Source organism: Danio rerio, chromosome 12 (genome assembly GCF_049306965.1).
Source record: "Danio rerio strain Tuebingen ecotype United States chromosome 12, GRCz12tu, whole genome shotgun sequence".
NCBI lineage: Eukaryota > Metazoa > Chordata > Actinopteri > Cypriniformes > Danionidae > Danio > Danio rerio.
In genome coordinates, this window is record NC_133187.1 from 39,872,501 (window position 1) to 39,895,000 (window position 22,500).

A 22,500-nucleotide genomic window follows, 5' to 3' on the forward strand; every position below is an offset into this window, starting at 1 on the left:
CTGATCCGCAGCGTAAAACATTTGCTGGAATAGTTGGTGGTTTATTCCGCTGTGGTAACCTTAGAAATGGAGACTAAGCCAAAGGAAGATGAATGAATGTCAAATGATTTTCATTCCAAAAGTTAAAAGACTTTCTATAAACCACTTTGTTTGTCTTTGACCTGCTTGAATTTAACATTTATGGAATATCAGGTAGAAAAACGATTGTCTGGGCTCAATGGAAAGCTTTTGTAATCAAAAACAAACTAATTTACAACTGAATTAAATAGACACTGTGCACTATAGTTTGAGAAAAAGCAGCTTTTCCATGCACAAAACATGTAAAGGTAGATTATCATATGATAACAAAATGTTCCCTTTTAAGTTAATAATCTAGATGCACACCAACTTAGACCTGGTAACCTCTTCTGTGCCAACCTGATTTATCCTCTAACATGCAGGCTCAATTTTACACAGATATGGTTCTTTTGAAAGTTGCATTTAAAATCCACTTAACTCAAGATTCTGAGGTTGCATGTGGCACTTTGGCTTGAACAGGCACAAGCGTTTCTGGCAAGATGAATTCACTGTAAAACCTCCTTTCTGAAAGGACACGGTCTCTATGCAGGCAAAATGTTTGGGCGGTCTAGGTCTGTGACCTTGCTTGATATAATGGTCCATGCAGAAAGGCTTTTAGAAAGAAGCGATAGAGTCGAGGAGCACTTTTTCAGGTATTCTTTTATCTCTTGGAGAGCATGGCATCTGTGATTAAGAGCAATCGCTTCAAACGAGCGGGCAGAATGCCTGCAGCTGTGCCCACACTCTCCCGTTCTCTTCCTATATCTTTCTTTCTGTCCTTTTAATGTATGAATAAGGGATGAAGTTGCTGCTGTGTTTTAAGAGGAAACAAAAGGGAAAAGTTAACAGTTGGCGGGCACATGTAAACAACTGCTTCCAAGCGGTCCTCTCGCTTTATCGCCCTTCTGCCGGTGCGTTTGGGATTCGGCACGGATCCATTTAGCGACTGGTGGCTGGGAAACTGTTTAGTCAGACGGCTGTTTTATGGAGAGTGTATCTGTGTGTTTGTGTGTTTGGCTTTGTGTTGAATATTAAAAAGGAGCTCTAAAGGCCTTCTAAATACAGCGTTTTGATGTGTACTGCTCCTGCCTGTGGATATGCTGTAATTTTGGTGACAGCCTGCTTCCGCTTCATTGTATGCGTCGTGATGAAGACTGTCAGAACCATGTCGGAGCTTGTTGCACCTTTATTTTCTCGGCAGGATCACCATATACTATTTTCACCATGCTTGCTGTCACTGGGATCCCACTTCTCTCAATTATCATCTTATTTAAGGGCAATTTGGCTCTCTACATGATAGATGATGCAAAAAGAGGAGGTGTGGATGGAAAAGACACATCTTGTAATTGGTGCTGAAAGAAACAAAGGAGAGAGGCTACACTCCTTATTTGCAATTCATATTGACAACAAAGAGAAGAAATAGACATCTGTCAAGAAATCGCCCAGCAATCATGCAGAACTCTCTACAGGTAGACTCGATTTTAAAACAAACCAGAACACCCTGAAAACTAAAGTTTCAGTTCTAATCGCCAAAAGATGCTGATTTGAGCCAGGGGTCACCAAGCTCAGTCCTGAGATTAAGGTTTGACACCCATGTTCTTGGCCAATGTTTCTCAACCACGGTCCTAGAGGCCCACCAACACTGCATGTTTTGGATGTCTCTTTATCTGTTACACCCATTACAGGTCTTTCAGTCTGCGCTAATGAGCTGATGATCTGAATCAGGTGTGTTAGGATACATAGAAAATGCACAGAGCTGGCTATTGGCGACAATGTGGGTACTTTGACAAAACTTCTGGCATCTGTCATGCATATTCCTCTTGAAGCCAGGGAACCCATGTTTACTTACAACCTTAAGCCGCCATTCCACTGCACACGACATTTGGACACGACTGTCGGAATACACCCCCTTGTGGCAGCCGCACAGTATTTTCAGTGTTGTCGTGCACCACGGGGGGAAAGCTGATTTCACGGTGTCCAAAATAAAGGAGGGCAAAAGCAAGACTTCCGGTCTGTCGCTTGTCGTTTGTCGTGTGCAGTGGAAAGGCGGCTTTACACTTACATGCATGCATTTAGCAGATGCTTTTATCCAAAGGGACTTACGCCCATGAACACACCTTAAGCATTGACCTGCCTGGGGATTTGGAGCCTTGCTCAAGGGAATCACTTGAGAACTGAAGTGAGACAGATATTTATTTAGCCAAGGTATGAAGACAGATATTTAATCACTCTGCCCACCAACAATCCCAGCTGGTGCGGGGACTTGAACCTGTGACCTTTGGATCCCATGTCCAACTCAATGGCAGCCCTCAACCTTACTCCCTTTCAGTTCATAGGACCAATGTTACCCTCTGGATCTACTCTCACTGCTCCAAGTGGAATTCATACCAGTTTCCGGTGGAAGGCAGGCACATTAGCATCTCTCGCTTGTCCGCACACCTGAGGCCAGGGGAGTGAGGTTTATCTACACAGTTTTTACCTCTCTCCTCAATTCCACTATCCCTGTGGAAAGCTAAACTGATAGTGCCGTGCAGACAAAATCCTTCCTAACTCATTTTTTGCCATTACCACAGTCTTACCGTCTCTCTCCCTGTGCGCTGGATAGATCAAGGCAGTCTGATTCTCCTTGCTCTCTCTAATGGAATGAGCATATAGTTTACAAATTAAAACAATTACATCTGTGGGGTAGAAGCGCACTGGTCCATGAACCATGAAGCAACAGCGTGCCAGAGCGCCATTATTTCAACGTGATGACGAGAGTAGAGGAAGATGCCAAAGAGGCAGTCGGCCTTTATTTAATTCGACTTGTCTATGCTCCACACACGGCGGCAGCGTGACTTGACGTTCAATATTAAAACGCACACACTTTTATATCCTAAGCTAATGGGGGTGGAAATTCAATGATACATGCTATATGTGATGTCCAAACCCTTGCACAAAATAGAAACAGATAGCGAGGGAATTTTGGGCAACTATGTCTAGTCTGCCATTAAAGATGCAGATCTAATTTAAATCCACCGAAGAATGGTGTAAGTTTGTGAGTAAGAGTGGTTTGGGGGTTGCGTAAGCCAAAGATATTTTAGTTTCCCTCTTTCTAGGTCTAATCTGGGTGCTTGTTTTTCACTGCCATGATCAATACATTTCTCTGGCATGGCAAAGTATTTCCCTATGATTGTACAACGTGGATTATCTGAAGCGTAACCCACTCCTCCCCCTTTTCTTTTACTGTCTCTCTTTCATTACTAGCTCCTGCTCTCATGAGACAAGATTATTCATCTCTTTATCTCTCTTTATTGCACAGTTGCTTTCTTATTCTACATTTCCCCCTATTTCTTTTGGTTTTCTCTTTATTTACACATCAGATAATTGCCTGTGATTGTACTTGTGCGTATGTACAAGAGAATATGACTCATAACAGTAGGGAAAAACAATTCATTAATAAACGATTTAATACACACGGACCCTTTTTGAAGATTCAAATGATGAAAATACTATAAATGAAATCCAAGCATGAGCAAGAAATGAACACCAGTAAACTGAAACTCATTGCTTGCAGGTTAATTAACTCACCCAGATACATCCTATATACACAATCGTATCACATGCACACACAACATAAACATAATATAAAAATGTACATCCACACATAATTAAATGAATCTACAAGTGAACTTGAACTAAATTACATTCTCATGTGTAAGAATGTAAGTCATGTTGACAATGTACACTTTCTATGGCACATTGAATAACTAAAGCTTAAATAAATTAGAATAATTATAATGTTGTACTGATGAAAATGCAATTTCAGAGGTTCATGCTTTCATAAGCAAGAATAGCTGTTACATGTTTGTGTTAAATTGCATTATACTAGTGGTTCTCAACCACCGTGCGACAGACCGGCACCAGTTTGTGAATCAAATTGGTACCAGGGCGCACAAGGAATCATTAATTATTTCATTTTTATTTATTATTTAAGTCTAAATGCCTAATCGTCATTTTGGTTCTTTCAAAATGACGATTAGGCAGTAGGGTAAAATCTGTCTATTTATTGAAAGCTTGAGTCAATCTGATTGAATTATTAATGACAGCCAATAAGAGGCCAGGCACGATCTATGATATCATGCTCGTTTATAAAACTTCACTTAGAGGCGACGCGGTGGTGCAGTAGGCAGTGCTGTCGCCTCACAGCAAAAAGGTTGCTGGTTCGAGGTGGCTTGGTCACCCGCGTTCGCATGGGTTTCCATCGGGTGCTCCGGTTTCCCCCACAAGTCATGTTCATATGTGGTACAGGTAAATTGGGTAAGCTAAATTGGCTGTAGTGTATAAGTGTGAATGAGTGTAAATTGATGCTTCACAGTAATGGGTTGTGGCTGGAGGGGAATCTGCTGCAAAAGACGTGGTGGATAAGTTGCCGCTATATTAATAAAGGGACTAAACCGAAAAGAAAATAAATGAATGAATTTCACATGTCGTGTCTTTTCTAGAGTTCGTGCAAGTTCCTTATTTCCAATGGAGATGTGCAGCTTGAGCGAGCGAAGCAGCGGCTTGATTCGCTCAAGCCTTCCAGACGTGTACAGTTGAATGAATGCTGGGATTGCACCATGAGTCACCTGACAACAACTGACTGATCAGCTTCAGTTTGTAATGTACAGATTTTGGTAGACTAATTATCTCAGACGAACACAGAACACCCAAACACTGCAGTGCTTTATCATTTTCTACATAAATAAAACTTGTATCAGAGCTGCAGTAATGTTTTGTCAGCTTGTCATCTTCTAAAAAAATGTTGCTTGTCACCTAGCAACCCACAAACCACTGCCTACATGGTCCGTGGTAAAATTGTCAAGCGTTGACGGGTCTGCGGTAATAAAAAGGTTGGGGACCACTGCAATATATGATTAGGTCAATATATGACATGCATGAATCTGATCTGAAATGTAATATTACAGCTACAATAATAAGGTATATGCATGAATCCTAAAGGTAATTTCAATAGCTTTTTAAGACTTTTAAAGACCTTCTCAGATTATTTTAAGACCTCATCGCAACTTCAAGATCTAATTGGTATCAAACCTTTAACCTTATAAAAAGTTGTTAATAAACAGTTGACGTTAAATAAATCAATGGAGAACAACCATGCAACAGAACCTAGATAAGCTAATAAGACACAGCTTGAAGGAAAAAAATAAACAGAAGGCAAGATTAATTACAATATCTGACACATTTACCTTTACTATCCCAAAAATGAACATGTACATCGAGCTGCATCTCATTTATTGACTGATTGAGAAACTCGTCGAACATTAACACAAACGAACCAGCTTGGTTGATGATGTCAATGAGCTGCTGCTTAAATTAGTAAAGTAGCCAAATCCCATGTCTTAGCTCTGTCGGAATACGGAAATCTTGACTTGAAAATATTTAAATTCGTTTGAGTTCAGTGAGTGCTGATTCCCGCAGTTTAAAGTGCCCAAATAATCTTTGCGCACATTATTGATGTGTTACCCATAGCCATCCTGATGTCAGGTTGCTGTCGTGTTGGGTAATGGTGTGCCAACAGCAGACTGGTGGCTAGCACCCTGCATGTGGGACTTTATAGCGTTTTACCCTATCGACGATATACAAATTTTGTTTTTACAATGCATACAGTAGGCCTCACGTTTGTTTACAGTGACAGGCTTCAGCCAAAGTTTAAACTCAACTTTCTCCAACCAGAAGTACGCAAACTTACATTTTCCCATTTCGCCGTCTGTTTCGCTCTATGGTTTTGCTACATGTGGAAAGCAGCACATTACTTTTCTGCATTTGTCGCAAATTCCGTAACATCATTCAGATGAAGGAGCTTGGCCGGACACCCTGGCCCTTAACAATCGCGTGGATCGAGCACGTCGATGTTAATATTAGGTTGAATATAAATATAGGTATGCTTTTTTGGAGTCAAACACTTTGGACAACGCTTGAACAACATTTAAGACATTTAAAAACACAACTAAGACTTTTTAATACCTTTTAATGGCCTTACATTTCTTATAATTGATTTATCAACTTTAATACTTTTTAAGACCCTGCGGACACCCTGAATAACCTTTAAGTTAATGAATAAATAACACATACTGTATGTTTGCATATGGTAACATCCAGAACTACTAACATTCACTCGCTCACATACGTAACTCATCCAATTTTTTCTTCCACACAACATCCTCTTACTTTCATCTCACACATACACTTCTGAGCACAGGGTGAATAAGAGGACTGATGGTTCCCTCTGATAACCAATCACAGTCAGCCATCTCAGGCCCCGTTTACACTAATGCGTTTTAGTTTGAAAACGCATAAGTTTTGCTACGGTTACGCCATCCGTCCACACTACGCCGGAGTTCTCGAGCGCCGAAAACGGAGCGTTTCGAAAACGCTGGAGAGGCCGTTTTCATTCTGAAACGCAGCTGCTCCGTCTCAGTGTGGATAATGGAAAACGGAGACATTTGAAAACGGAGGCGGGGCTGCAGACATTCGCCTCTCTGATTGGGGCTTTTCCTGAATATTAAGTAGCCTAACACGCACAGTTCAGTCCTGCATCTTCTCCGTGTAAGTTAAAACTTCGCAAGTTTGATCATGGCTGCAGTCTCTTCTCAGTTTGATATGGAAAACAGACTATACCGAGGACACGGGTAAATCTTCAAAGGGAACAGTGTACTTTATAACTTCATTCACATCACCCTGGCTACGTTGTTTTACTTTCTCAACAATAAAATGTAAACATGATATAAGGAACTGCCTATTTTCATTTTAATATTAACAACTAAACAGACAGCAGAAATGTTGAGGCGTCGTGCTGCATGAGCGTCATCTTCACTGTGTGCATATTTATAACAAAACGGAGCCTACAACAACTGCCTCCTTTCAATTTCAGTGAAAATACGAAACACACCCTCTCTTTGCTGAATATCAGTTTTAATCGATAATGGCCATTATAAAAGTATAACATACAATAAGTTTATACATTATAGGAAATAAAGGCAAGCGATCAGTCAATATACAGAATGTACGTGCTTACATTAATCATTAACTTATCTTTGCGCTTAGCCAAAACACGTTACCTGAGAACAAGTAATAGATTCCAATGTCCAATGAATATGTCGTTAAATAAAGACAACAAGATGAAAGAAATATTCCGTTTAATAAATATAGTGAGGTTAGATCCAGCGGGAGATGCTTGATGAGAAGTCCGACTAGCACAGCTCTCATCTGGGTAGATTGGCTACAGCGCTTGCCTGAGAGTGTGTGTGTGGTCACGTGATGTGCGTTTTCAGCGTTTTGGTGTGGACGGAGAGCAGTTCAGAAACGCTGGGTGAAACGCGAGTGTGGACGCGGATCGTTTTCATTCTAAAACGCCGTTTTAAAACTAAACCGCACTAGTGTAAACGGGGCCTCAGTCACATCAGTCCAAACCCAACAGATGTGTGTGCATGTGTGCTCTCCAGCTGTTTTTGCCAGCATGGGGAGTGATGGAGTGCATTGCAGCCCTCTCAGTATAAACGTGTGCATGTTTGCATCTGTAAGCCAAGCCAAAGCGATACACATAGCAGCCCCTGAGTACTATCACTGCTTTCCTGCTCATTTGGACCCTCTGTCCGTGTTTACTACTGAGCTGCTGAGCAGATGCTGGGACACACCATGAGCATTACAAGCCAAATACAGAAAAAAACACGCGCAAGAAAAAATGGCCCAAGACAGAACCTTGGGGGACGCCAACTTCACACCAACACAAATAAAGCCAGCAGGGTAGAATGTGGCAAAGCATAGAGAGAGACACACAGACGAGAGAACAGAGAGGCGACTAAAATGAGTTTCTGAGGGTAGTGGGTTCAAGATTGGGTCAGTTTAAGCTCTTCAAAGTGTCTGCTCAGGATAGTCAGACTGGATAAAGCTCCATGAAGACGCCTTTGCAATCAATTTGCATTTAACGCATGTTGCTCTTATCGGCCCATTTAAATATTCTCTCCCTCCAAGAAAAAAAAAAAAAAAACTCATTTGAACCATTCAGCTTGAAAAAAAAAATCCCACATGAATTCTAAATATCACATCTACTCTATGTGTTCCGCATTAAAACGAACCCGCAGTTATCAGAGCCTGGAGATTAATTAGGCAGGCATGTCAAAGCAGATCATATTCTAAACATTTTAACAACCACCTGCAGGGTGACATGAGACATTTGCCTGTTAAAAAAGTAAAGAAAAGTAGAAATAAGGAATTGAACACCTGAGGAAATCCAAATGTCACGTCCCCGAAGAGGGTTCTTGGTAATTAGCTTTCCTCATCTTTAAAGTTTATTTACCCCTCCTCCCTCCATTCACAAAACTCATTTTTAGTCAGCTAAGTAGATGTCAAAGCAAAATGTGAGAGGGTGTAAATTAGATGTGAAAGACAGAAAAAAAAAAATACTCCCACACAATCCTGATACTTCGCAGCCCAAGGCAGTTGTTCTGTGCTAACCTCACCTTAGACAGTTTTGACATGGAGAACGTTGCGAGGAGCTCAGGTGCACGCATTGACAACTACACAGTCAACCAGCTTCAGTGTTTAGAATTAGAAACTTACAGAACTGTGGTGCACAGTTCAACTATGACAGCTCCCACCTGCCATTTCTAACAGTTCAGAGATACTAGCTGAGGTTTGTATTAAATCTTTGATTTAGTCACATTTAACCTAGCATAAAAGGGATAGGTTGCCAAAAATGCATAATTTGACTGAACTCTCGATCCAACCCAGGCTCATTCTGATTATGTACCCCGCTGTTGTCATTACTAAAGATATTAAGTTAATATAACTCGACATTACTTAAAATACCAGGTTTTAGTATCCAAACTTAAACAGGTGTGTTTAACTTACTTATTAGTCTGCAAAAAACTTTCAATTAATAATTTAAGTTCTAATTTGAATTTCTTTAAACGATTCACCAAGTCTCTGTTTAAAATTTTGCCTTGAAAACTGCGCTGATTGGTCAGTATATTTTGGCAAAAGGTGGTCATTTTGCTTGTGATGCTGAATTTTGCTGAAGCGCAGCAGGACAGAAGCACTCATCTGATGAAAGAGAAAAGTTAAATTAGTAAGTAGTTATTTAAATGTTTATATACATTTATCTTTATTGATAGACACGCATGTTCTCCTCCTAATTCACGTAGGTTTCCTACGGGTGCTCCGGTTTCCCACACTGCCCAAAGACGTGTTATAGTTGAATTGGGCAATCTAATTGTCCGTAGTGTATGTGCGTATGTCCTTGTCGTCCAGGTTGGGGGTTGAGCATTGGGCTAATGACCTACCTTGCAAAAATTTATGTTACAAAGCACCAAAATGGTGTGGCTAAATATCAACTTTAATATAAACAGCCCTGGGAGTAAGTAAAGAATATAAACACTTTGGAAGTTTAAGTTTTTAGTCTTTTTAAGTTATCTGTACTTAAACATTTAAGTTATCTGTAATTAAACATTTAAGTTATTTCACTTTCCTCAAATCATTTGAGTAGTCTCAACTTATTAGGATTTACAGGGTATACATATTTATGAAGAGAGCAAAATACGTCCAGCAGCTATGTCTTTATTTTTTTTTTTAGCTTTTGTTTTTGTGAATCTGCCTCTGTGTACTGATTTTTACCATGTTTTCAGATTTTACCACACCCTGTTATTTACTTGTTTATTTACTTATTTTGGTTTCTTCACCAGACTCGAACCCTGTCATCGTGGTCAATTCTGCTAGGCGTCTCAAATCCGCCAACGTATGTGGTGAACCACTGGACAAACTGGTAACAGCGGAAATGCTGCCCATATGGAGGTAGGAAATCGAGAAAAGGAACTGCATCATACTGCCCCGTATTGTTCATTTTAAAGATGAAATGTAGCCATAAGTTCCTCTGGCTGAATATTTTCCAATCTCCAAAATTGTATATAGGGGTGTGTTTTCAGAATGAGCCTATGTTGTCTTGATTTGTGACTCTTTCTCCTCTGCCTAACACATGCAATATTTTGAATATTCTGTCTATACATTCAACAATCAAATTTACATTTATGTTTTCATTAATAACCTTTTAAATCAATTTATTCAATAAAATAAACTTTATAGTTCATCCTAATATAATTAAATGGTTATTTTGAGAGCAGTTCACAGGAAGATTAATTGAAAACGCCAGAGAGTACCAAAACAAAACATTCATTGCATGAACAAAATGATTCATATGTTGTGTTCTACATGAGTCAGACAGTTACTGAATAGCGTTAAGGTGAGCAAATCATAACAGAACATTAATTTTGAGGTGAACTATGCCTTTAATACCAGGTGTGAACAGAGTCTTTGTGTGGTGGTCTTGCACACCCTGAGGATCCATGAAAGAGAGCGAGCTTCCCTCGCAATGAAAGGACAGAGACGGAGAGATAGAAAGAGGACGCTAAGAGAACAATGTGAAATGTGACAAGGCATATTTAATTAAATTTCACAGGCGGTGAGGAATCAGATACAGGAAGCTCAAACAAACGGTTCAGTCGCCCAGAGAGTCAGATGAGATTTGTTTTCGGGGCTGCTATTAATTTATGGCAAAGTGCTTCACTGATAAGTGAATTGCTTGGCCGTAATTAGCAGCATGAAAGATTCAGAACAAGAAAAGGGCCCAGGAAAGGTCCACCAATACAAACACAGAAAGATTAGCGGAAGAGGAAAAGATCAATGGTCACTGGTCAATGTGCTAAGCTTTGGTTTAAAAGATGGAGTAGGTAGCAGACCTTCAGGGTTGCTGAGAGCGATTTCAGATGAGTATAATTGTAATACAATTAAACTTGAAGCTTCCAAAATGAAAAGAAGAATGCCAAAGAATATTTCAGCAGTCATATGTAACAAAATGCAACAAATATAACCTATGTAACCACAAAATGACAAATGTAACCACTCTGAGAACATTTTTTTTTAATTGTTATAAACATTTTAAAAATCTAAATGACCATTTTCTCATTATAGAGTAAAAGCTATTGTACTAAGCAAATTATAGCCCCTTCTGGTAACTGCACTAACTACAACATTCATTCATCCAAAAGATATTTCCAGCCTCCCAAGGGTAGCCAAGACTAAAGACATAGAGAAGGTATATTTGATCCTAACTGACCAAAAATCATTGTGATGTGCAAATCAATTCTGAATGGACAATGAGTAAATCAATCGATAAAAATGACATGGCTGATCCCAGATTAATATTTATGTTGATTCTGAAACGTCATTCCTGTTAAAAATACAATCTATTCCCAGTCCCAACCCCTAAACATAGCCCTTACTGTGAATTGTTCCCAAAATGAGACTGGTAATAGTTTAGTAGTAACAGTTTATAATGATGTAGGAGCACAAAACTCTGACTGTAAGCTTAAACCCTACATACAGTACAATGTAAAAGTATCCCTTAACCCTGACTGAAATGTTGTCCCAAGATCAACACAGAACAAACTCATGTTAAAGCAAGTGGATACATATGATGTGGATGACAACTATATATTTATAACAACATTGAAATTTGGTACAGTGCAGCAAAGTATAAATACCTTGTGTTAGTGCTCTTTCTATCTATTGTCAACCATCAAGGAATCCAACGTATATAACCGATGACTGCACAAACTCCAGTACTGTATTTACCGGGAAGCTAACTGGTCTCCATGCCATGAAATGAACTCTACAGTTCCCTTGTGGACAGAACTCAAGAGCAGAGTATGATCTGAACAACCTTGACTGACAGACCAGACCTCATAAGCTGGGCCCCCCTTTGGTGAGGGTGAAGGATCATGTCCCGCATCTGAGATAGAAGGTCCCTCTTAGCGGGAATCTCCCAGCATGAGCCGTCAAGGAGAGACACTACATCAGAGTGCCACATTTGGGCTGGACAGAACAGGGCTACTAACAGCAAATGGACCCCATCCAATGAGCCCCTGGGATTAGAGCAATCAGGGGAAATGCACACAGATGCAGCCATGTGTGTTTCATGACATCCAGCCCCAGGGGAGATGAGAATCAGAGTGTTTCTTGAGAATCCCATTGATTCCTTTTGCCTTGCTGGATTCTTTCTGTATTCTTGCTGTAATCAAGTCCTCACTGCCTGGGCTTCAGTCCATAGCCAGTTCCTATCCACTATATAGTGCACTACATTAGGTGTCTGGCGTTTTGTAGAGATGTCAGAATTCTGACTAAACATTACTTTCCTATATTCATTTACTCTGTTTTACCTAAAATCTACTCTAATTTCAAATGTACATTTCTACACACTTGTGATGGTGTATTTCCCCAAATCCACTGCTAGGCAGCAAAAGAAGAAGACAAGCGTCTGATATAAACAACGTTTTCAAGTTTAATTAATAGTTTTAGCCAAGATTAGTGAAGAAATCAAAGACAATATTGAATAACATACACTATGCACTGGGGTGGTCTGCTGCAGCATGTGACGCAGCTGGAATGAAAATCAGCAGCCCCAAATCTGAGGCCATGGTGCTCCATCGGAAAAAGGTGGTTTGCCAACTCCAGGTTGAAGGAAAGTCCTTATCCCAGGTGGAGGAGTTCAATTATCTTAGGGTTTTGTTCACAAGTGAGGAAAGGATGGAACGTGATATTGACAGGTGGATCTGTGCAGCGGCAGCAGTAATGTGGTCAATGTACTGGTCCTTTATGGTAAAGAAGGAGCTGAGCCAAAAGGCAAAGCCCTCGATTTACTGGTCAATCTACAATCCTACTCTCACCTATGATCATGAGCTTTGGGTCATGACCGAAGGATAAGATCTCGGATACAAGCGGCCAAAATGAGTCACCCTCGCAGGGTGGCAGAGCGCACCCTTATAGATAGGTTGAAGAGCTCTGTTACCCAGGAGGAGCCTGGAGTAGAGCCCCTGCTACTCCACATTGAGAGAAGTCAGCTGAGGTGGCTTGGGCATCTGTTTTGGATGCTTTCTGGATGCCTACATAGGGAGGTGTTCAAGGCATGTCCCACCGGGAGGAGGCATCGGGGAGGACCCAGGACTATGTCTCTCAGCTGGCCTAGGAACACCTCGGGATCCCCCCAGAGGAGCTAAAGGAAGTGTCTGGGGAGAGAGTGGGTCTTGGGTTCTCTCCTAAGACTGCTGCTCCTGTGACCTGGCCCTGGAAAAGCGGTTGCAAATGAATGTTCATACGCTCAGGTAGGGTCTTGTTGTATTCCAAATTTTATATTGTTTTTATTCACTTAAATGCTATACTATATGTGCTATTTTTATTATTTATTGTTAATTCGATTAACAAACAAAATATGACCAGGGGTGTGATTAATTTTTGAGTTTTTTTTATATGTTTGTTATTAAATAATGCAATAAATATGACACATGACCTTTTAGTAACACTATAGTTTAAGTAACAATTTACACCATTTACTACTGGCTCATTACCTGGCTATTATTAAGATTTTAACTGTTCAACACTTGTAAATTATGATGTTGTTGTACATTCCTAATTTTACCAATCTAAACCCAACTACTTCATACTATTAATAAGCAGATTTTTAGCAGTTTATTGAGCTAAAAGTCTCAATTAATGGATTGTCAATAGTGTGAACTGTACATTAAAATAAAGTCTTTTATTTATAAAGCCAAACGGAAATTTCTTTGGATGACAGGTTTAATGTTCATGATGCTTACGTACCTTTAAAAATCCAGTATCTAATTTTCATTCCCTCAGTCCACTCAACTGCCATTACTACAAAAAGATTAGTGGATGACTGAACAAGTGAGTGGATTCAGACACAGCTCATGGTTCGACAGGTAGTCTATGTATAACCATGACTCTTAATACCAGGCGTGAACAGGGCATGAATCAGGCTCAGCACAGCTTTGACTTTGGGTACAATCTGATAATGTCTGGACATTGGCAACGTGTTGACCTTTGTCTCCGCTGATGGACACCCCGATAAGACAACAACCTTCCCGAATCTCTGTCACCATCTGCAACTGAATCATGATCACTGTCCTATACCAGATGCATCTTCTTACACTGTTCCAGTGCACAATGTAACCTTTTGGTATGTGTTGATCAAGTACTGTATATACTTTTACTGGCTGCCCACTTTTTTGGTACAGCTGATTATTAATGTAACATTAACTTATGAGTAACATTGTAACATTAATGAATTAAATGACAGCAAACCAAGGTTAAAAAGTATTATATTGGGGAAAAATGTGATTTATACAACTCTGAGGACCTGTCTACAAAAAATAAATAAATAAATAAAATAAAAAATAAAAAAAACATGGGTAAGCTTTTCCTACGTGGTGTGATCATTCGTCCAGACATAAACACAGTAGCAGGTCACAAAAACCAAAAAACCCCTGTCAGAACCATGGGACCAAAAACCAAATCTAAATCATTCAAACTCACCAATCAGCAATTTAGAGCAACTCCCAGGTATGACTACACGGCAGACCCCAAAATATATACACAACAGCATACAGCAGGGGTGCGCAAACTCTGTCCTCGGCCCCAATCAGACACACCTGGGCTAACTAATCAAGCTTCAATAAGGCTTTCTAGAAACATCCATGCAGGTATGTTGAGGCAAGTTGGAGCTAAAATCTATAGCACCGGCCCTCCAGGACAGAGGTTGGACATCCCTGGCCTACAGGCCTGGGGTCTGATTTATAGAATTTGCATAGAAACCTTCCTAAAAGTGAACTTACACCATAATGTTAAAATTTATTTATTAATAAATATGGTTCATATGATTATTTAAAGTAAATCAATTAACTAAATTTTTATGGTAAATATGTTCATGGTGGCTCAGCGGTTAGCACTGTAGCCTCACAGCAAGAAGGATGCTGGTTCGAGTCCCGGCTTTGCCGTTTGGCATTTCTGTGTGGAGTTTGCATGTTCTGCCCATGTCGGCGCGGGTTTCCTCCAGGTGCTCCGGTTTCTCCCACAAGTCCAAAGACATGCGTTTTATGTGAATTGGGTAAGCTAAATTGTCCATAGTGTATGAGTGTGAATGTGAGAGTGTATGAGGGTTTCCCAGGCATGGGCTGCAGTTAGAAGGGCATCCGCTGTGTAAAACATATGATGGATAAGTTGGCAGTTCATTCCGCTGTGGCGGCACCTATTTAATAAAAAGGACAAAGCGAAAAGAAAATGAAAATAAATGAGTTGGCGGTTCATTCCGCTGTGGTGACCTCTGAAATAGAGACTAAGCTGAAGGAAAATGCATGAATGAATGTTTACTTAAAGTTAACGTACAGCTGCGCACATTACCTTGTCAAGTTCATTATAATAGATTACAACATTTCGATGAGAAGTACTCCCATTTCCACCACCCACTTTGTGTGTCTACCAGGTTAATAAATGAGACCCCTGATTGGCCAAAATGTCTTTATGGCTGGGAGTATATTGCCACACATTGCTTTAGCACGTTCTTAACAGTGCTTCATTGGGCATTTCTGCATTTTTAATTGGATAATTTTTTTATTTTATTTTTTTTAACTGAACGTGCAAATGTGACTTTTTTTCAGTGAAAATTAATGTGTAGATATGGCCTCAATAGGGTTGGTGCCAGACGGGCTGATCTGAGCATCTCAGAAACTAAAAACGTGGTTGTACATGAAGGAGCAAAGCTATAAAATTACTAGTGTCTTCTTGTAATATTTTGGTTATTTGATCACCCACCCCTACTACTCCAAAGATAGAAGTGTTTTATGAGAGTGCTTGTCCTGAGACAGAAAAAAGAGAGAGAGTGAACAATACAGAAGCCACGGAAACCTTCAGGGCCAGAAGAAAGACAGACCAAAGACAGAGTGAGCTGAATGAAATATGAATGTCGCAGCGGGTGGGGGAGCTTTTTGTTCTGTTTGTAATAGTGAATATTTGATGAGTCGAGGCTGTTCCGTAAGCATAGCACCATATGCTAACAATCAAATTATGAGGAGACAGCAGAGTCCCGTGTCACGTGAGCCATCAGCGCTGTGGGGAACACAGCATCTCATGCGTCAGTGGCTCCGAGCAGAAGCGCCCGTCCTGCCAACAAATAGGAAACTTGAGCTGAACTCCTCAAAGCGGTGATCTAATCCTGACTGTGGATGTAAGATTCATGTTTAAAGGTCGATACAGCTTATGACTCACACTGTTTGGATACACAGGATCCCTGGACGCACTAAAAAAAGAGGAAGTTTGGAAAAGTTCACTTCGCTTGACAAAATGTGCTCATTCAGAATGACCTTACATGTCATCCAGAGTAGAGAGCAGTTTTTTTTTGTATGATGATATCAAAAGGTATTATATTTTCAAACATATACACACACACACACACACACACACACAAGCTAAATAATAGCATATAAAATAGTAATTTATGCATTTTACATATTTAAATTTGTCATTTTGACTTGCAATATTAATAAATAATATCACTTAGTTAATCCTAAGTAAAGATTTATTGTCATTGCACTACATGTTTTCACATATTGTGAAAGTATAACCATAATCATAAATATGTAAAAACAAATGAAACATGTTATTTAGGTTTAGAATTAATTAATTAGTAATATTAATTATTACAATTACAATATGGTTCGTTACACAGTGACAAGACTCAGGTCAAGGTGAGTTTTATTGTCATTACACTACATGTGTGGACATATCGTGAAACTATAAATAATCAAAATGCCACAATAATCATAGTAAACATAAGAATAAATATGAAAACATATTAATTAGGTTTATATTTAATAACTAATATTATTTAATATTACAATTAATACAATATGGGTTGTTATGCATTGGGCCGCATCATTATAACAAATAAATCACCAAAGGAAGATTTTTTATTTGTGCATGAGGATATCAAAATGTATTATATTTCCAAAATATATAAATTCACCAAAAATAAATAAATTACATGTATATTAGTAAATAACACTTTTTACATTATTTAAATTATCAGTCAGTTTGAATTTCAATATAATAAATATACCATGTTTAAATCAACTGAATTTGAGGTGAGTGTTATTGCCATTACCCATGTGAGGACAAATCATGTCTTGAGGGCCATGGTGCAACATAAATAAACATAATTAGACTTTGTTAAACATGTTAATTATTATTATGTTCATATTTAATTCATAAATAATATTTTATTTTCCATTCAAAAATAATATTTAATATTAAAACATAAAATTATATATATATATATATATATATATATATATATATATATATATATATATATATATATATATATATATATATATATATATATATATATATATATATATATATTGGTCTCATCATTATAATAACAAAATAAAATAAAAATAAATAAATGATAAATAAATAAATACATAAATAAATAAATAAATAAAATGGAGTTTTTTATATATTTGGCCTCATAATTATAATAATAAAAAAAAATAAGTACATAAAAAAATTTAATATACTGTGTTATATAATTGGCCTCATTATAATGATAACGAAAATAATAAAATAAATCAATAAAATTAATTAATTAATTACTTATTAAATAAATAAAATACAGTTAGTTATATATTTGGCCTCAACATTATGATAAATAAATAAACAAGTAAATAAAAAATTGTTTGTTATATATTTGGCCTTATTAGTATAATAAATAAATAAAAAATAATGATAAAATAAATAAATAAATAAATAAATAAATAAATAAATAAATAAATAAAAATAAATAAATAAATAAATAAATAAAATATAGTTTATTATATATCTGGCCACATTATTATAATAAATAAATAAATACAATATAGCTTGTTATATAGTTGGCCTCATCATTATAATAAATATATAAATAAATAAATAAATAAATAAATAAATAAATAAATAAATAAATAAATAAATCTAATTGTAAACTACATTTAAATCTTTTGAAGACGTTATTTAAATTGAGTGAACATAAGTTATTAGTTGAACTAGTTAGTAAACAACAATTAGCTGAAGCTGCTGTGTAGCTATAATGATAAAAAATTATTATTATTACCATCATCATCATAATCATCATCATCGTCGTCATCATCAATAATAATAATATTAATAATAATAATAATGTATTTGATTAATAATACTGTCTCTGAGAAAACAACAAAGTGTTATGCTATATGACGTAAGATTGATTACCATTTTTTAACCAACCCTTGAGAACTGTTAAACTAGTTCTCCATCCACTGATGAAGTACAGGCCTGAGCTATTAACGGTTGTCAATAGGAACTAATTGCCGGCAGGTAAATTTAATTAAGGATTTAACTACAATTGTATCTAGGAAACAAGGTCGTGAGTCAACACAGGCAAAATCTCTACAGTGACTTTTCATGGCATAGAATCATTTACACACACCTACAGCATATCAGTAGGATTTATGAATGTTTCATAACACAGTCAGGTATGAAAGTTGAATGAGTGACATCATGAGCGATGGCATATAGTTGAAGCCCCAGGGAATCAATCCGTCAGAGATTCACTCAAACCTCGAAGCATTTATGACTCACCAGCTTTCTTTCTGACTTCTTTTCCACTGTTCCCAATCATAACCTCCTTCCGCCCTCCTTTTCTCCAGAAATGACACCTCATTGTTATACTTTGATGCCCTTTACAGCTTCCTTCAAGGTGAACACATTTAATGTAGTCTTGATTCAAACTTCCAGTTCTATATTTGTGACAGAGTCAAAGGTTTCTACACAGTTTTGTTTTGTTTTGTTTAATTTTGTTCAAAATATAAAGAAGTTTTGTTTTGCTTTATTTCATCAAAAATATAAAGAAACTTTGCATTGATTTGTTTCGTTTCGTTTTTTTTTTTTTTTTTTTCATTTTCTTCAAAATATAAAGAAGTTTTGTTTTGTTTGGCTTCATTTCCTCCAAAATATAAACAAGTTTTGTTTTGTTTTGCTTCATTTCGTCTAAAATATAAAGAATCTTTGCATTGTTTTTTGTTTTTTTTGCTTTGCTTTGCTATGCTTTGCTTTGCTTTGGTTCATCCAAAATATAAAGAAGCTTTGCCAATCTACGGTAATGCCAGAATACTGTATACAGTGGCAGCATTTCAAAACAGTTTTGACATTATATTATCCTTTTTAAGGATGCAAATCTGCTTGCTCATCTGAGCAGGAATCTTGCCTAATTGGTGATGGAGAATGAGAGCTCTCTTTTTTTCTCTCACAGGACGCAGCAGCAGTTCTGATGTGAATGAGAGACTCCAGCAGCCAATCACAGTTTGACCCTGCACAATTAGAGATCAGTGATTCAACTCTTAAAAACTTGACAGATGTAGATGTTATTTATTTATGTTGTTTGTTTGTATATTATTATTATTATTATTATTATTATTATTATTATTATTATTATTGTTATTATTATTATTATTATTTTTTTTTATTATTACTATTAATTTTAGCATTACTTTAAGATGTATAATTTATTATTTCTGTCACTGACGTTTATTTTTGGCCATTTTTTTTTTGTCTAAAAATTGGCAATTGTTCCCACAACACTAATGGCTGCTGAAAATAAAACAAAACAGAATACAAGTATTTAAAATTCTAATAATATTTTCGCAAAACTTGTATATTACTGTATTTTTAAGAGACAAAATACATACTCAAAATCATCTTACCAATATCAAAAAGGTTCAAACTGCACAGTATAATAAAGTACTAATTTTGATTAAATATAAAAAGGGTTTTATTATTTATCAGGGTTTTATTGCCTCATTATAAAAGAGTAGAGTAAATTAAAAGTGCACACACAGACATACAAGAAAAAAAAAAACGATTTATAAAGTAACTACTTTCTACAGAGCACTACTGAGGACAATCGTATCTCAAAGGCTAACTTTAAAGATGAAGGAATGTGACCTGCACTGTTGTAAAACCTTTCAAGTACAAGGTAATTGGTGGTAGCAATTTGGACTATAAAAAAATCAACTGGATATAAACTAATTGGGACGCTAATTCACCTCAGGGAGGAACATGTAAAATCTCATTTTGTGCTGGTTTGTTTTGCTGTAATTGTTCTCACGCCTGCCTGATCAAGGTCATCTGAGCCTGCTGTTATGAAGCCTCCATTGGCTCAATAAATATTACATACAGCAAAGACAATGGAAGAAGAGAAGCAGGAAACTGGAAGAAGATGGATACAAGAGGACGGGGAAGTTATTATGACCTTGCGCTTTCCTGTCAGTTAACATGCAGGTGGACTTGTTTGAAATAACAGGTTTCCCTTGTGTACAAAGAAGCAAACATGCACAATAGCTCCTATAAAACATACATGAGACTACAGTGCTGAAATAATAACACGTGTTCTTCAGAGTTATGCTTCGCTGGCTCATCTGCACCGGACGGATATCTAGAGACAAGCTGAAGCTCAATAAGGTTGGTGAATCTGAAAAATGAGCAATGAAAATAGGATGACTTTATTAGTTTTGAAGTCAATAGGAAAGATTGAGTAATATTGTCTTCACAACTAAAGCAAGTATTTTAAGTAGTGGTACGTGGGCCGTTATCGGCATTAACGAGCTGTCTAACGCGAGACTCTTATCGCGCGCTAAAAATAATATTGCCGTTAATCTATTCTCAAAGTTGGTTTGGAAGCTGGGTCTATTCTACGTAAGCTATGATGACTTTCACCTTGATATTTTAGCGGGGATATATACCTGACCGTCTGACAAAAAAGTGCCCTTCTTAATAAAATCAGCAGGATGCCTGACTTCAACTGCAGTTCGGCGGACCGAAATCAGCTGAATGGATTAAAAAAATTGTAAAACACAACTGTCTAACTCTAGTGGAGTTGTAAAATGATTCTTTTTTTAAAATAGAGGGTTTATTTAAGGTGAACAATTAGTTTGCTTTGTTAGTCTTTAATCAAAATCTAACCGTTTGCTTCTGCTCTAGAATGGCGGTCTATCTCTGATGATGCCAGTTTAATGGCTCGGGGTGAAATACGTATAGCCGTACCCTAAAAGATGAAAGAAGGAGTGTTATTACTGTGATTATTGAAACTTTTTGAGTGTTATGCTAATGGTCTAATCGGACTCAATGATCTATGCTAAGCTAAGCTAAGCTAAGCTAAACTAAATGTGCTCTGGCCAGACCTGAAATCAGCTACATAGATTTAAAAATTGCAAAAAAAAAAAAAAAAAAAAACCTTCAACTTTAGGGTAGTTGTATTTTTTTTATATATATATAATTTTTTTTTTTTTTTAATGGAGTGTTCATTTAAAGCAATGGTCTCAAACTCAATTCCTGGAGGGCCACAGCTCTGCAGTTTAGCTTTAACCACCTGCAACTCATGCCTGGTTAATAGTCTCTAGTAGTCTTGAATGCATTGATTTGTTGTGTTTGATTAGGGTTGGACCAAACCTATGCAGAGCTGCGACCCTCCAGGAATCAAGTTTAAGACCTTTGATTTAAGGTGAACAAGTCATTTGATTTGTTAATCTTTAATCAAAATGTATCCGCTTGCTTCCGCTCTAGAATGGCGATCTAATGATTCAGGTTGAAGGCTTGGGGTGAAATACGTATATTCACTCCCAGAAAAACAAGAGGAGGCATGTAAAAACAAAACCCTGCCCCCTACTCAATATTCCATTGCAGTTGGAAATTCATCACATTTGGTGTGAACCCAGTTTCAGTGTTTTTTTTTTTTTTTTTTTTTTTTATAAAATAAAATTATTACAACCAAGATACTGCATCAACAATAAGCACAACTCTCATCTTCCAATTAAATAAATTTTGGCTGATTGTTATATTATTAAATGAGAGTATAGTATAGAAAGCCATATCAGCCTAGAAAATAGCTATATTCCATTGGGCTTAATACACAACAACAGAAGAGTCCAGCTGTAAACAGGAAAATTATTGAAACTTTTTGGTCCTTTTTGAGTGAGATGCTAATGGTCTAATCCAATTTAATGCTCTATGCTAAGCTAAAAGTGACCCAACGATTGGCTGAAAGGATTTATTTATTTATTTATTTTAAACTAAGCTGTTTAACTTCTGGGGAAGTTGTAAAACGAACCTATTTGTTTTTAAAAAATAGTGTTTCTTTAAGGTTCATATAAGAGTGTTAATTTTTAATCAAAATTCTAATCATTTGCTTAGGCTCTGGATTGGACTGTCAATCTGACAATGTTAGCTTGGGGCTAAATATGCAAAGCCACGCCCTGAAAGATGAAAGGAGGAGTGTAAAAACAAAACCCGGCCCCCTATTAAATATCATACTGAAATGGAATTCTGCAGCAAGTTCCCGATCATACAGGACTCTATTTTGGAGAAAAGAATTCCAGTGCTGGAGCTGATCAGAGTTTCTGGAGCTCAGCAGAGCGGAGTGTGACCATCTGCCTGTCACGCCATCACACAAACACTTATCTGGAGCTCGACGTGTGTGCAGAGTTTTAT

The 22,500-nt window shown here is 37.3% G+C and overlaps 1 protein-coding gene and 1 long non-coding RNA gene across 5 annotated transcripts in view; one reads left to right on the forward strand and one right to left on the reverse strand.

Moving 5' to 3' along the window:
- Positions 1–22,500, reverse strand: part of sdk2b (sidekick cell adhesion molecule 2b) — a 637,792-nt gene that overhangs the window by 453,558 nt on the left and 161,734 nt on the right. The gene's annotated exons all lie outside the window — the stretch shown is intronic.
- The window catches only part of LOC137496833 (uncharacterized), a 565,986-nt gene that overhangs the window by 38,268 nt on the left and 505,218 nt on the right, over positions 1–22,500 (forward strand). The gene's annotated exons all lie outside the window — the stretch shown is intronic.